Source organism: Callorhinus ursinus, unplaced genomic scaffold (genome assembly GCF_003265705.2).
Source record: "Callorhinus ursinus isolate GAN/ISIS: 27379988/994484 unplaced genomic scaffold, GSC_fseal_2.0 scaffold20, whole genome shotgun sequence".
In the NCBI taxonomy this organism is placed as follows: domain Eukaryota; kingdom Metazoa; phylum Chordata; class Mammalia; order Carnivora; family Otariidae; genus Callorhinus; species Callorhinus ursinus.
This window is the reverse complement of record NW_027397082.1, coordinates 13,216,632-13,233,519: the sequence shown is the minus strand read 5'-3', so window position 1 is coordinate 13,233,519 and position 16,888 is coordinate 13,216,632. Positions and strand designations below refer to the sequence as shown.

General features: G+C 38.9%; 1 pseudogene; it reads right to left on the bottom strand.

Annotated features, from left to right (window-relative positions):
• Positions 1-16,523: 16,523 nt before the first annotated feature.
• LOC112830983 (U4 spliceosomal RNA) lies at positions 16,524-16,651 on the bottom strand (annotated as a pseudogene).
• Positions 16,652-16,888: the final 237 nt, after the last annotated feature.

The window sequence follows — 16,888 nt, the reverse complement described above, 5'->3', positions numbered from 1 at the left end:
ATTGGCTAGTATTTTGGTGAGGATTTTTGCATCCATGTTCATCAAGGATATTGGTCTGTAATTCTCATTTTGATGGGATCTTTGTCTGGTTTTGGGATCAAGGTAATGGTGGCCTCATAAAATGAGTTTGGAAGTTTTCCTTCCATTTCTAGTTTTTGGAACAGTTTCAGGAGAATAGGTATTAATTCTTCTTGAAATGTCTGATACAATTCCCCTGGGAAGCCATCTGGCCCCAGGCTTTTGTTTCTTGGGAGATTTTTGATGACTGCTTCAATTTCCTTAGTGGTTATAGGTCTGTTCAGGTTTTCTATTTCTTCCTGGTTCAATTTTGGTAGTTGATACATTTCTAAGAATGCATCCATTTCTTCCAGGTTATCTAATTTGCAGGCATAGAGTTGCTCATAATATGTTCTTATAATTGTTTGTATTTCTTTGGTGTTGGTTGTGATCTCTCCTCTTTCTTTTGTAATTTTGTTGATTTGGGTCCTTTCTCTTTTATTTTTGATAAGTCTGGCCAGGGGTTTATCAATCTTGTTAATTCTTTCAAAGAACCAGCTCCTAGTTTTGTTGATCTGTTCTACTGTTCTTTTGGTTTCTGGTTCATTGATTTCTGCTCTGATCTTTATTATTTCTCTTCTCCTACTGGGGTAAGGCTTTATTTGTTGTTTTTTCTCTAGCTCCTTTAGGTGTAGGGTAGGGTTGTGTATTTGAGACCTTTCTTGTTTCTTGAGAAAGGCTTGTATTGCTATATACTTTCCTCTCAGGACTGCCTTTGCTGCATCCCAAAGATTTTGAACAGTTGTGTTTTCATTTTCATTGGTTTCCATGAATTTTTTTAATTCTTCCTTAATTTCCTGGTTGACCCATTCATTCTTTAGTAGGATGCTCTTTAGCCTCCATGTATTTGAGTTCTTTCTGACTTTCCTCTTGTGATTGAGTTCTGGCTTCAAAGCATTGTGGTCTGAAAATATGCAGGGAATGATCCCAATCTTTTGGTACCGGTTGAGACCTGATTTGTGACCTAGGATGTGATCAATTCTGGAGAATGTTCCATGGGCACTAGAGAAGAATGTGTATTCCATTGCTTTGGGATGGAATGCTCTGAATGTCTGTGAAATCCATTTGGGCCAGTGTTTCATTTAAAGTCTTTATTTTCTTGTTGATGTTTTGCTTTGATGATCTGTCCATTTCAGTCAGGGGGGAGTTAAAGTCCCCCACTATTATTGTATTTTGTCAATGTGTTTCTTTGCTTTTGTTATTAATTGCCTTATAAAATTGGCTGCTCCCATCGTAGGGGCATAGATATTTACAATTGTTAGATCTTCTTGTTGGATAGACCCTTTAATTAGGATATAGTGCCCTTCTTCATCTCTTATTACAGTCTTTGTTTTAAAATCTAATTTGTCTGATATAAGGATTGCCACCGCAGCTTTCTTTTGGTGTCCATTAGCATGGTAAATGGTTTTCCACCCCCTCACTTTCAATGTGGGGGTGTTTTTGGGTCTAAAATGAGTCTCTTGCAGACAGCATATTGATGGGTCTTGTTTTTTTAATCCAATCTGATAGCCTGTGTCTTTTGATTGGGGCATTGAGCCCATTTACATCCAGGGTAACTATTGAAAGGTATGAATTTAGTGCCATTGTATTGCCTGTAAGGTGACTGTGACTGTATATTGTCTGTGTTCCTTTCTGATCTATGCTGCTTTTAGGCTCTCTTTTTGCTTAGAGGACCTCTTTCAATATTTCTTGTAGGGCTGGTTTCATGTTTGCAAATTCCTTTAGTTTTTGTTTGTCCTGGAAGCTTTTTATCTCTCCTTCTATTTACAATGACATCCTAGCTGGATATAGTACTCTTGGCTGCATATTTTTCTCATTTAGTGCTCTGAATATATCTTGCCAGTCCTTTCTGGCCTGCCAGGTCTCTGTGGATAGGTCTGTTGCCAATCTAATGTTTCTACCATTGTAGGTTACATATGTCTTCTCCTGAGCTGCTTTCAGGATTTTCTCTTTGTCTCTGAGACTCGTAAGTTTTACTCTTAGATGTCGGGGTGTTGACCTATTTTGATTGATTTTGAGAGGGGTTCTCTGTGCCTCCTGGATTTTGATGCCTGTTTCCTTCCTCACATTAGGGAAGTTCTCTGCTATTATTTGCTCCAATATACCTTCTGCCCCTCTCTCTCTTTCTTCTTCTTCTGGGATCCCAATTATTCTAATGTTGTTTCGTCTTATCGTATCACTTATCTCTCGAATTCTGCCCTCGTGATCCTGTAGTTGTTTATCTTTTTCTCAGCCTCTTTATTTTCCATCATTTGGTCTTCTATATCACTGATTCTCTCTTCTGCCTCATTTATCCTAGCAGTTAGCACCCCCAGTTTTGATTGCACCTCATTAATAGCCTTTTTGATTTCGACTTGTTTAGATTTTAGTTCTTTTATTTCTCCAGAAAGGTTTTCTCAAATAACTTCCATGCTTTTTTCAAGCCCAGCTAGTATCTTTAAAGTCATGATTCTGAATTCTAGGTCCAACATCCTACTAACGTCAGTATTGAGTAGGTCCCTGCCTGACGGTACTACCTCTTGTTCTTTTTGCTGAGGTGATTTTTTTCATCTTGTCATTTTGTCCAGAGGAGAATAGATGAATGAGAGAACAGAATGCTAACAGGTTAACAACGTCTCCAGCAAATATACTTTATACACATCAGAAAAGACCTGAAACCAGGGGAAAAGAAAGGGAAAGAAAGAAAAAAGAAGGAGGAGAAAAAAGAAAAAGAAAAAGATCAAGATAAAAACAAACAAAAACAGAACAAAACAAAAAAAAAACAGAATATGATCAAATATGTTCAGGTTAGTGCATAGATCAGTGCCACACACTGGATTTTGGGTGTATTTTGGTCTGTTAGAAGAAAGTGCCTCCTAAAATTTTAAAGGAAGAAAGACTTATATATGTAAAAATGAGGTCTGATACAATGAAGGGATGGAAAATGACTGTAAAGATTAAAATTATAAAAGATTTTATAAAAGGAATTTATAAGATAAGAAGTTGTTTGAAAAAAGAAAGAAGATTAAAAAAAAAAAGGGAGAGAATGTGATCAGGCAGGAGACTAGAACAAAGCCATACACCAGTGATTTAGGGTATATTTTGATCTGTTAGAAGAAACTGTATCTCAAAATTTTAAAGAGAGAACAACCTATATATATGCCAAAAATAAGGGTAACTACTCTGAAGGGATAAAATATGACTCTAAAAAAGAAAAATAAAAAAATGTTTTTTTTATAAAAAAGGGATTGATAAGATGTTGGTTGAAAAAGGGAAAAAGAAAAATTAAAAAAAAAACAGTTAAAAAATTAACTTTTAAAAACTAATGAATCATGGTACAAAAGCCATGAATTCTATGTGCAGTATTCCCCTAGCGCTGGAGTTCTCCCATTCTCCTTGATTGGTAAACTTGGTCTTGGCTTGCTGGCTGTTCGGGCTGATCTTCTGGGGGAGGGGCCTGTTGCCGTGGTTCCCAAATGTCTTTGCTGGAGGCGGAATTGTCCCGCCCTTGTCCGTCCAGGCTAAGTAATCTGCTCGGGTTTGCTCTCAGCAGCTTTTGTTCCCTGCAAGCTCTCAGTACAGCTTTGGAAGACAAGAGTGAAAATGGTGGCCTCCCAATCTCCACCCGGAGGAGCTGAGAACTCGGGGCCCCGCTCCTCAGTGCGCCCCAGAGAAAAGTAGTCACTCCCATCTCCCCAGTCTCTCGGCTGCACTCCGTGTTCACCCGGCCTGTGACCAAGCGTTGCTATCTCTGGCACCCGACCCCGTGTGGAGTCTCCAAACCCAGCAGATCCCTGCGGGGCGCTCCCGCGCTGCTCCTCCCGGGGGAGGAAGGGGAGTCTCCCCGGCTCTGCCGCTTGTTGGGTCCCTGCTGGAGGCGCAGTGGCCCGACTGGGCCGCGGATCACAGTTTATGGCAACCCGAGCTGAGAGCCCGCGCTTCGGCTCTGTCTCTGCAGCTGGCTTACCCTCTCCGATACCTGGGAGCTCTGGCGCACTCAGGCACCCCCGGTCTTTCTGTGACCCCGAGTGTCCTGAGACCACACTGTCCCGTGAGGGTTCCACCCCCGCCTAGCCACTGCAGCGACGTCCCTCAGCGGAGCCGACTTCTAAAAGTTCCGATTTTGTGCTCCGCGGCTCTATCACTTGCCAGAAGCGGCCGACGGAGGCCCCTCCCCCACCGTCTATCCTCCCGAATATCGCCTTGGATTCACTTCTCCGCACGTCCTACCTTCCAGTAAGTGGTCGCTTCTCTGTTCAGAGAGTTGTTGCTACTCTCTTCTTTGATCTCCTGTTGAGTTCGTAGGTGTTCAGAATGGTTTGATCCCTATTCAGCTGAATTCCTGAGACCAGACGAAATCCAGGTCTCCTACTCCTCCGCCATCTTGCTCCGTCCTCTAATGTTAAATTTTATGGTATGGGTTCCAATCCTGAATGAGTTACTAATTACCCATTTAACCTTGGAAAAGCATCTCTCTTTCTGAGGTATAGTGCTTCAGAAAAATAAGAAAATTGCCACTGTCACACTTATCTTGAAGCATTCCTTCCAAATTCAAAGGAAAAATTCTTTCAAAAAAAAGTGGAAAAGCACTCTGTAATTCACCGAGAGGGAGTGAAACGGAACACAGTGGATCAGGAGCAGATCAATGTCCAGTCTGGTGCAGAACATATTACTATAAAGGTTCAAGGTTTGATTACAGTCCCTGTCTCCTGACTGAAGACATTATGAAATCCATAAACACCATAATTGGAGTCTTCATTCTTCCAAGAATATCTCCAAGATGTGGTGTTTATCATGAGTGAGTGTGTGGTGCCCAAAGGGCCTAGCTATAGTTTTGTGCCTGAGCATCCTTTGATGATGTGAAAGTGAAACAAAATCTTAGGTACTAGATTTTAAAATTAAGGCTCAAGATGGCAAAATCTGCTAAGGGGACTCTAGAGAGAAGGAGTGTCCAGGAAGGTCTTTGCATATCCTCTTTTGAAATAGCATATAAAGTGAAATTCAATTGATTGAAAGGACATATTGATTCAAACCAATATTTCTAGGCTTATTTCTCACTTGCATGCTCTACTTCCAACCCATCCCACCAAAAAAATCTAGGAAACATATTTAAAAAAAACACACCTGTCTCCCTCATATTATTGTATTCCTTATGTGCTGGTGGTAGATATATGTTGTTTTATTTGCCCCAAATTGCAAATAACAAATTTCTTTTCTATTTTAAATTGCTGTGTGACAAATTATTCCCAAACTCATTTCCTTAAAATAGCTACTTTATTATTCTTGTGGATTCTGCAAGTTGGGAATTTGGTTATTGTTCAGTGGGGTACCCTAACTCTTTTTATGGCTGGAGCCTCGGGTGGGTAGTCTCAGAGACTGGAGGTGACTCTCTAGCTGAAAACTAGAGTCATCAAAGGGATAATTTACATGCATTCATATGACTGAAATGACTCAAAGATTAGTACTGCCAACCTTAGAGTTTACATGTGATTATTTTATTTGGCTTGGCTTCCTCAAAGCCTGGATGCTTTAGGGAAGTTAAATTTCTTACATGGTAGCTCAAGGCTCTGAGGACAGCTGTTGCAGTGAATCAGGTGGAAGCTATAGTTAATCTAAGAGTCATGCAGTGTCTCTTCTGCTGCACTCTATTGATTACACACGAGCCATATGCCCACTTCGCTGCAAAGGAGAGTGGGCATCTCGGTGGAAACAGTGGCAGCTCACTCTCTTGGGGGAATCCAGCAGTTTGTCCTTAGCAGGATATATATGTGCACAAATTGGACACTTCATTTTTATCACTCATATACCAAATCGAACCCACTTCCTCATCCCTGGCAGACTCCTTTGAAATGAAAGCATTGAAAGTGAGGATTTGGGATGAATGTGAAAGTGAGGAAGCTGGCATTTTGTCTCAGCAGATCATATATCACCTAATGTACTGTGTGAAGGTCAGTTTCCTCTCTTCCCCATTTCACAAGCCTGCTTTCTTGTATTTGATTACATTTGTCTTTGACGGCTTTAACACTCAGAAGTTTGCATGTCCCAGCTCCTCATCAGGACGTTCCCTGAAAGCCTCTGTTTTTGTAAACTCTGTTATTTCATGTGTTCCTCTGATAACAAGTCTGGAAATGGGAGCTGGAAAGTTTACATCATCTCATGTGTTCCACTAATAAAAAAGCTCTATATAATTACAGTGCAATGGAATACCTTTAAAAAATAATACCAGTAGAATATTTAAAGATCTTGACTAGGATATTTTGGATGAATTTTTAAAATATTCCATTACTTTAGAAATTAATGCTCTTTGGTTAGTTTGTGAGGAGATGAGTTTTCTTTTGCTATGATTAAGAATACATTTAAATTAAAATGCACTTATAAGGTAGAACAGAAAAACCTAAAAAGTCTCATCCAATTGAAAATATCTCATGGAAATAATTTCTTCTGCCTACTTAGACATGGTTTATGGCAACTATATTGTGCTAGAGGGACAATAACAAAATTTGCAGCTCAATGAGAACATTGAAATTGATTTATGCTCCTTTTCATTGGAGCATGCATTTATTTCAGTCGCCATGAGAAAGTAAGGGCTTAATTTTCTAGCTAATTTTTTTAAAGCAGTCAAGAAACTTGTTTTCTACTCCTGTAAGAAAGCTTTGTAGTAATTCACGATAGTTTAACATTCTTCTTTGGGAAAGTTGAAAGGAACTTGTATAGTTTATCTGAGAGAGGAAATGGTAGAAGATTTCAAGTGAAAGCTGTTGGAAAAATATTACATTTTCTATGAAAGTAAAGTTCTTTTTTTTTTTTTTTTTTTAGAGAGAGAGAGACCATGTGTGAGGGAGAGGGGGGAAGAGGGGCAGAGGGAGAGGGACAGAGAGAGAATCTTAAGACCTGTTTATATTTTGTGAAATGATTACCGTGATTGGCTTAATTAAAAATATATCACCTCAAATAGGTAGGACATGGAGCTGGATCTCATGATCCTGAGATCATGACCTTACCAAAATCGGAAGTCAGATGCTTAACCGAGCCACCCAGGCACCCCTATGAAACTAAAGTTCTAATCTATTATGATGACTATCATCAGTAGTTATTTTGTTATTAAAATCACCTGATATTCTTTTGACAACAAAGTAAAAAGAGAGAGAGAGAGAAAGTATACATACTTAAATAGAAGAGATTAGGAAATGCTAATATATTTACAGTTCCTCACGCCTGTGGCCATGTATATAACATGGTGCTTAAGTGTGCGGCATTGACAATGGGATTCAGTAAATAATAGAGACATGAACATTGGAATTGTCAGAGGTCTTGCTAGATAGAGCACATGGGACTTGGACCAAGCCCTGGTGACTAACGGAATTGAATGAGAGAGGGCACAAAGTTTGGACTGACTATGTACGGGAAGGAGGGGAATGAGGCATGAGCCTAGAAATCATGACTGTGCCAAACAATGTCTCCAGGACCTCAAAGAAGCAAGTATGGTGTGAAGAGATGTGAATTTGTTTCCAATGAACATGATAGATATCAATACTTCTATCAATTTTTTCAAATTTCTTAAGACTGAGTGACAGGGATTAAAATAGTTTACTATTAGCTTAGCCCAAAGAATGAAAATACACCCAAAGCTAGGAACATATTTCAGAATTTCAGAATGCTGAGGATAAAGAGAAGATCCCACAAGAGACATTAAGGATTCTATGATTAGAGAAACCTTCCAAAAAAGTAAGGCTGATCCTCCATCCTGAAATGGATCAAATAATACCACAAAGCTTGAAAATATTGCACAATGGAGCATAGCTAGGTTTGAGTTTTCACAAAATGACATAATTTGTTGCCTTATCCAAAGAAATGTGTTAATGGGAGGAATGTCTTATGAGATTAGAGCATTCTAGTTGGTGCCAAGCTGGTCCAAGAGGAAATATTTCAGCAAAATTGGTACAAAATACATCCTCATTAAAACTAATATTTTTGAGTTTGTTCCCTGATCTTTCTTTGTACCACTTGCCCATGTCCTTCCCATGCTTGTGCTGTCTGTTAGAGGCTTAGAATCTGCCTGCCCAAGCCTGCTTCATGATTTTTATTCCCCAGACTCTGCTGAGACAAAATGGATATTTTTGGGTTTACTTTCATAGGGGTTCTATCATTGTTGTTCCATTGTTCCAAGTGGATGAACCTTTGGTGTATACCAGATCTGAGATCCAACGTATTCTAAAGAGGTAATATTCAGTCCATTTAAATCATTCTTCATTGAGAAGCACACATTTTATTAGTAGTTAACATTTCTTTCTTCAGCTTTATTGAGGTATAGTTGACAAAACTGTATATATTTATGCATTGTATATATTTATACATTGTAACATGATGCATTGACCTGCTTATATTTTGTGAAATGATTGCCAAGATTGGCTTAATTAAAAATATATCATCTCAAATAGGTAGCATTAATTTTTTTATGTGTGTGTGTGTAGAATACTTAAGGTCTATTTTTTTTTAGCAAATTTCAAGTACACAACACAGTATTAACTCTAGTTAATTTTTAATTCACATAAAAGCTAGTGATGGGCCTCTTTTAGCCTGTAAGCAATTAGGATATAATTATATTTAAATGGAATTGAATATAACAAAAAAATATAGCAATAGATTTTGACCATGATCCTGTCCCATTTCCACATTGTACAGATGAGGAAACTAAGGTCCAACAATGGTAAGATAATGTACCAAAGGAGCCCACATAGAGTGTGGGTGGAAATAAAATAGAAATCTTCTTGAAGATCCAGAAAATACAAGGACACTCAAACCTAGTAAAGCCTTAAGAGTAGAATGACAAGCATGCAGTTTGACATTAGGAGGCATGAAGCCAGTCCTGAGGGAGGTCACAATACAGCACTATGTTTCTGAAACTATCACTTCCTTTCTGATATTTTTTGGGAAGAAATATAATGAATTCGAGCTGGTAGGAACAGAGAGGAACATAGTAACTGATGGTGAAGGGAGACAGAACTATGTTTGAGAACAGACTCCATAAGAAGTGTATGGGTGTTGTAGATTACCAATGGGGTTTGGATTTAAGATCATCTCTGGATCCAAAAGCACTTTCAGATCTTAAAAAAAAAACGAGCTAGAGAGGAGAGATTGACCACTACAGTGATGCCACAGATTACCACTGAGACTTGATGAATTTTATATCAAATGATATTGTTAATGGCTTAAATGGACATCAGTTAATGATGTAATACAGTAATTATGAAATGATTATAATTAAATCCCAACAATGAACTTTATAGGCAAATAGGAAGTGAAGAAAATAAGATGCAAAATTCAACAGTGAAATTGCATAATTAATCAAAAACAAAAAATGATGGGCTTCTAAGAAAATCTCTACACTGCCACCATTCACTGCAGGGAGAAGGATGAACTTCTAGCATGTAGCTAGAAAAAACAAGTCATTTTAGGGGTACCCAGGTGACTCAGTTGGTTAAGTGTCTGCCTCTTAATTTCAGTTCGGGTCATAATCTTGGGGTTCTGAGACTGAGCCCCACATAGGGCTCTGTGCTAGTCATGGAGCCTGCTTAAGATTCTCTTTCCCTCTCCCTCTGCCCTTCCCCTCTGCCTCTCTAAAAATAACTAAACCAAAAAAAAGCAAGTGATTCCACTCTCAGCACAGAGAATTCTTTATGGGAAACAGCAAACACAGTGAAACTCACACCTGTCCTGATCCCAGCATCATGGAATAGTGCAGGATTCTGAGCAGCCTCTCATCTAGCCACCTGATTCTGCTATTCACAAATGCTTCTCCTTCACATCCTCTAGATTCTGTCTACAAGATCCTCAAACATGTCCTTATACACATGGCCTTTTGCAGCTGGAACTTTGGAAATGAGGAAAATATAGTAGTTAGGTAAGAGTAAGAGGTAGAAAGCCTGCATGCCCAGCCAACTTTGCTTGTACCTTATCTCTGTTTGGCTCTTCTTCCATTCACTGGATGGCTACCTGTTCTGGGCTGACCTCCCCAGCCCTTAACTTCTGGCACTGTCTTGTAACAAAAGCCAGCTTCGCTGGAGTTGCATTTGCTCAAACTTGAAGCTGTTTAAATGCACATGAACTTCCTTCCTTGGCCTTTCAGAAATCTTTTCCATGTAATTAACCCTGCTTTTAAAGAATAAAAAGTGCTTCTCCTTTGTGTCTTTGACATAAAAGAAGCCTAAAATGCCAGAGACTAACATGGGATATGGGCTGTTACCAGGAGTGGGCTAACAGAGAGCTAACGTGAATGTGCTAACACAAATGTGCACTAATATGGGGCATGCATTCAACCTGCCTTAAGTACTGCTGAGAGAAAAAAATCCAGGGAAAAATATCTAAACTCCTGATTACAGAGAGAGTCCATGACACCAAAATGACCTTCTGAGAACAATTCGGAAAATATTCAGGGGCAAGGGGCATAACAATTTCCCTAACACAAGTACTTGGTTGAGAGACTTCTAAGGGGGTGAAGGGGGTCTAGAAAGAGTGACAATTCTGTCACAGTGGCCAAGCCTCAGTTTCCTGAAGCAGAGGTCAAAGAGCAGTTGTTTTGCCAGACTTGGTGAAGAACTGCATCATTTGAGTCACTCTTCTGTTAGGCAGGTCAGCAACCCCTGGAGAACAGAGCTGCCAGAGAGCACCAATCCCTAGTGCACCTGGTGATTTGCATGTAAACAGTACTCCGACAAACGTCTATTGGTAACATAGCTGCACATGGAATATGCTAGATTTCTTAGCTTATTATGACTCATCCAGAAAACAATCTGAAGATTTGAGAAGTCCAAAATGAAACAAAAAGTTAACTAAATGGTTATTACGTATTTCATACCAAACTTTTTTTTTAAGATTTTATTTATATATTTGAGAGAGAGAGAATGAGAACCAGAGAGCACGAGAGGGAAGAGGGTCAGAGGGAGAAGCAGACTGTGACTCGATCCCGGGACTCCAGGATCATGACCTGAGCCTAAGGCAGTCGCTTAACCAACTGAGCCGCCCAGGTGCCCTAAACTTTATTCTTGACAATGAGAAGTAACATCTTTTATTTGGACTACATTAAGCCCAATGCACATACAATGTATTTAATCGACCAGGCTGTTGGCTGGAGAAGTTAAACATTGACACCTCCTTCCCTTTTCTGCCACAAACATTAATGATTTTGTAAAACGGTTAACAAAGATGAGCCGAATATTTCCTTCTGTTATTTTGCCAGATAGGCAACCATGCTGTCTTACTTTACAATCCTGTTATGTACTTCTGGTTGTTCCAAACAAGACTAATTTATTTTATGCAAATCATGAGCAGTCACCACTAAAATGAGATTGATTCTGAATCTCTCTCAAGCAACCCCTCCTTGTTTTTATATTTTTTAAGTCAGCATTAAAAAAAAACAGAGTCTTGCAAAATTCAATTTATGATTATTTTTTACTTGGAGAGCTGTAGACTCCTAAAAATGTCTTTCATTTGTGGAACATAAAAAGTAGGAGACAGGAGGTTTTTTTTCCCCAATTTTATAAAATGAAAAATCTAAAAAGCATTTTGGAAAAAAAAAAGAAGGCATTTCTTTCTTCACATCTATTTCCTCCTTGAGGAACAGAAATACTATTTCTGAAGGATTTCATAGTAATTATTTGTTCAGGCTTAATCTAAAATGAAACAGGTCACTGAAAATATTTTTATATTATTTATGAAAATTGGTATTTTAGTATATGATTCAAATGCAAGATTTTTTCCTTCTGTTTTTTTTTCCCCAGAATGAAACATCACTTCAGACATGTTTTAAATAAAATCTCAAGATGATATTTAGCCAATGCTAGATGAATTTTTTAGAGGGGGGAGTGGCAGAGGAATTGGGAGAGAGAGAATCCTAAGCAGACTCCATGCCCAGTGTGGAGCCCCAAACAGGGCTCAATCTCATAACTCTGAGATCACGACCTCAGCTGAAATCAAGAGTCAGATGCTTAACTGACTGAGCCAGCCAGGCACCCCTAGATGAAATTTTGTAGCATGGTAAGTGTTCATATGCTACAAAAACAATAATATAATACATTGACATTGTCCTTTATCTAACCATCTACCAGATATTTAGTTAAGACCTACTATGTGCTGGGTACTCTTTGAGGCATTGTTTATTTTTACTGTTACATTTACTTTTACAATTGTCCTTTTCAAACCTAATATAATTTACCCCATTCCCAAACCAGCTTTAAAATATCTTTAAATAATACTTAAAAAATAAAAATAAGGTTAAATTGTCCTGGATATTTGAGTTTTAAAGATCCTAAGTTGAGCATGATGTATTTCCTGCTAACCACATTCATTCTAAAAATCAAATGGGAAGTAAAAACAGAGTCTACTATAAAGTGTGTATCTAAAATCGTTTCCTATATTTATGAAGTAAAGCTTGAGTGAAACAAGAATTTTAAAGCAAATAGGTGTAGGATTCTGTGCTGCTCCTGTCTGTACGGGATTTCTTCAGCTAGATTCTATTTCTCTGGCACAGAGCACACTTCATAACTTTGTTTTCATGCTTTCAATCTGGAGCCTACAGTCATGTCTCATAACTGTTCTTTGTGACAGTCCCCTAAACCTTTCAGAAGTTAGTGGGAGAGGGTTAATGAAGCCACTAGTTTTGACCCTCATGAATTTCTCTTTTTAGAATGCACTTTCTCCATTTTCCCCCCTGTAATTAGCACCAGCACTATAGCAATCTTCTTCACGCTGTGAATGTGCATGAGTGTGTGTGTGTGTGTGTGTGCGCGTGCGCACACGCACTTGCACACCGTTTGTTCCATAGTGGGTTAAGAGCTTAATTGTAGAATAACAAAATAAACTTCTCTCTGAATTCTGGTTCAATAACTTCCAGAGCATGATCTGTAAACTCCTTGGTCTTCATTTACCATGGGTGTCAAATGGGCTTGTTATATAACTTCACAGGAGTGTTTTGAGTATTACAAACTTTATGCACTGGACCTAAGTGCCCTCAGTAAATAACAGTGTTTTTTTATTCTTGAATAGGAATCTACCTGTAATCTTAGTTTTGTAACTGACTGACTGAGTGTGTGTGGGGACAGGAGGGATGGTTCTCGTAAGTACAGTAAAGGCCTAAGTATTTGTTAAATTGAATGCCTTTACTCAATATTCTATGTAAAAAAATTTTCAGCACTCCCAATATCAGAAATAACTGTACTGATTACCCAATTACTGATGAATGTATAAAATATGTTCCCATCCAACACTGACACTTCACCTTTCATAATTCTTCCTTGGAGAAGATACTCCAACTATTTGAATAATTGCCAAATGAGTTCAGCATTTAGACCTCATTTTCCATAGTTCATTAATGATAGTATAAAGATTGTGTCAGTCTAAAAAGTTAATATTTATAACAGCTAGTTCAGTAAAATTGTAAAAATCATTTGGACATTTCATTTTTAAAAATGTTGCACAAGGAGATGTACTTTTATTCCATGCTTTTATGGACTTGTTCTCAACATTTTAAGAAAAATATTGTCAAGTTCTGACTTGGTTTAAGATTGAAGCAAATTACACTGTCATAATTAATTAAAAGAGAAGACATTCTGAAACACATTGTTTGTTTTCAACCTTAGTCTGACACGCCGATGAAAGCAATTAAGCAGCGAGACCTGCCACCAGGAACAGCAGACCAGCCCAAGGGACACAGAGCATTTGTGGAGAAAAATTTAATAACTATATTCCCCTCATTTCCATTTAACCAGGCTATGTTCTCAGAAATAAAATGCAGTTTTAAATTTTATTTCAATAGTAAAACTGTCTTTCTTTTTTTAAGGTATCAAACTAATACTCTACGGCGGTATATTCAAACATGGTCACCCACAGCTGAAGTGTGGGTCACAGTTAGTTTCCCAGACGTCAGCAGATGTGAGGAAAACACCACTTTCAAACAAATTTTTTTTTAAATTAAAAATGTTCCCTAGTGAACAAAACATTAACAAGTGATAACTGATTTGCTGTTTTCAAATTCCTCCAGTCCTCAAATAGAAGGAGAGCTGTGCATGAATTTATTCTGAGGAAGATCCTGAGGAAAGCAGTTACCATCTTTCAGCTAATTTCCACACTAATAGCAAGGGGTAATTTGGTGGCAAGCAGGTAACTAAACCACGACAAAGGCCACAATTTGGAAATGTGGTTATTATGGATTTAATGACGTTTCCAGTTCCCTAGACCTTTGAGTGCTACTGACAAGAGCCAGGAGGCAATGAATAATGATTCCCTATTTAGCCACATTTCAATTACCCTCAGCCTCCCCCAGAGGATCAACTACAGGCTTTATAGCTGGCCTGACTCAAATGTCAGGGTTGTATGAAGCTTGGGTGTCACTAGCTTCACTTCTAAACTATTATTTTGTAATAGGATATGTTTATATCCCTCAGGTCAGGGGCAGGGAGAGTCCTGTTCCACCTCTCCTGTGTTCAAATTTTCCTTGATATTTCTTTCTACCTTCATCAAAGTTGTATGCTTTTATACAATTGCAGAATAAATAAATCTGACATATGTTTTAAAATTTAGTCATTCCATGCACTTTTCACAGTCCAATTTTATTGCATAAAAATGTCCTCCCACTGTTAGAATTAAGGAGAATGTATCATCTCCCTTCTAGTACAGTTGTGAATTAAAATATGGTATAAAAGACAGTGGGGTGGAAAAACCGCAAAGAGTCTATGTTGGTCTTGAATTAGAAAGATTTTAGCTAATTCAAAATAGCTTAGAATAAGTGTGTTTCTTTTGTCATTGAGCAAAATATAGACGGTCCCAGGGTTGATTCATTAAGCATCACGGTGGTGTCAGTAACCCATGTGCTTCCATCTTGCTTGTTAGCCATCTTCAGTTTGCTGGCCGCAACTCTTGCCTGCACTCTCCAGATCCTGACAGATCGCACGCTGGCTCCCTGCTGCAGGCCTTCTCCTGCACGTCTGTGCTCCACCGCAGGAAGGAAACTGGGTCCTCCCGAGTCTCTTCTGTAAGTTCTCTGTCTACCTCTCCCATCTTCCCTTCGGCCACCCTTGCTTTCTCTCGGTGGATACTCTCTTCCTTCTTCCAGGCTTCGTTGACCTACTCTAGGTCCAAACTAAACTCAAAGTAGGCTCGGAAATCCAATATATTATCTGAATTTTAGCCTTTCTAAGCAATGAAGGGAGTACAGAGAGTCAAAAGATAAGACAGCACTTCAGTTCCAATAGTGCCGTATGTGGAGTCCTAGCCATTCAGATGTCAGCAGTCTATACAAAGGATCCAGTATGTGGGCTGCAGTGGAAGAGTGGAAAGAAGAGATAGAAATGCAGAATGGGAAAGACACCGAGGCATCTTTAGGACAAGCTTTTCCTATAGCCCAGTTTTATCAATGGGCATCAAGAACTAGCTAGAGGCCAAATGCCAAAGTACTCCATTCACTTAGGAAATTGTCTGGGAAACTGCACTGAAGGATGCTCGGAAATGCAGTTCAGAAGCTCCATGGCTGCTTGGCAGGGAAGGGTTTTAAAAACCTATGTGTTTGTGGGGTGCCTGGGTGGCTCAGTTGGTTGAGCCTCCGACTTTTAATTTCAGCTCAGGTCATGATCTCTGGGTCCTAAGATTGAGCCCCATGTTCAGCTCTGTGCTCAGCACAGAGTTTACTTGAGATTACCTCTCTCTCCCTCCCTCTCCCTCTGCCTCTCCTCCCTCTCGCCCTCTCACTCTCTCTCAAATAAATAAATAAAATTAAAAAAAAAAGAAAAAGAAAACCTGTGTGTTTGCCCTGTAAATGTCCCCTATGATGGGACATCCAAAAAAAGCCACTGGGCTTTTGTACTTAAATGTCCTGAGTTTGGAAAGGGAAACTGTAGCCTTTAGAAATAGATATGATTTTAATGAAATGTTATCACTAGTTTCTTTCAAAGGCAGAAGTTCTATTTCCAAAATATCATAGTTTTCAGCCTGATTACTGCAGAGTTCTGTAAGTTCCTTTGTTTACGTTATGATTTGAGAAGCATCTAGATTTTGAGAGCTGTTTTTTTTTTCCCTGCAGATTATTCATGGGTGTTTCTATATGAGAATTCACAGAATCATAGAATGTCAGATAGGAAAGAAAAAGAGTATTCAAATCCAGTATGTCTAGTCCCCAAAAACCTAGGCTAGGACAGAATGGAGAGCTGGGGCCTTCAGTCTTGGTTCTGCAGGTATTTTTATGCTGTGAGGAAACAAACCCGAGACTGGCAGATACAGACCCTATCCTCAGGGTGTAGACGTTCTACCTGGAGACATTAGAATCACACATGAAACAATTCAATGATGAACCTCACAAGAATTTTAGTGCAGTGGTCCAGAGAGGGATCATGGGCATAAGGAGAAAGGTATCTCCTTTTGAGAGTTCTCCCTAAGAAAGGAGAACACAGGTAATACAAAGATAATCGAGTCCTGCCTGGAGATCATAGGCATTAAGAGGGCTCATTTGTCAGTACTCAATTTTGCATTTGTTAATTTTTTCCCATAGTCAAAGCACAAAGTTTTCAATTAGCAATAATCGCGCCTCGGATAAACCTCATTGGCTACAATACTGCCACTGCGCAAAGCTAGTCAAAGCACAAAACAAGTAACTTACTGTGCATCTGTACCTACCTCTCAGCCAAAGGAATAGAACATTACCTATTGAGTTTAAGCCATCTATAAACTCTCACGGTATTCCATGTGATTATTTCCAAAACACAGTCCTTTCCATCCAAAATACTGGAAACTTACGGAGCCAGTACCATCAAAGACAGAATTTCCAAATTGCTTGGAGGATGCTAATAGCTAGTCACTCATGAAAATA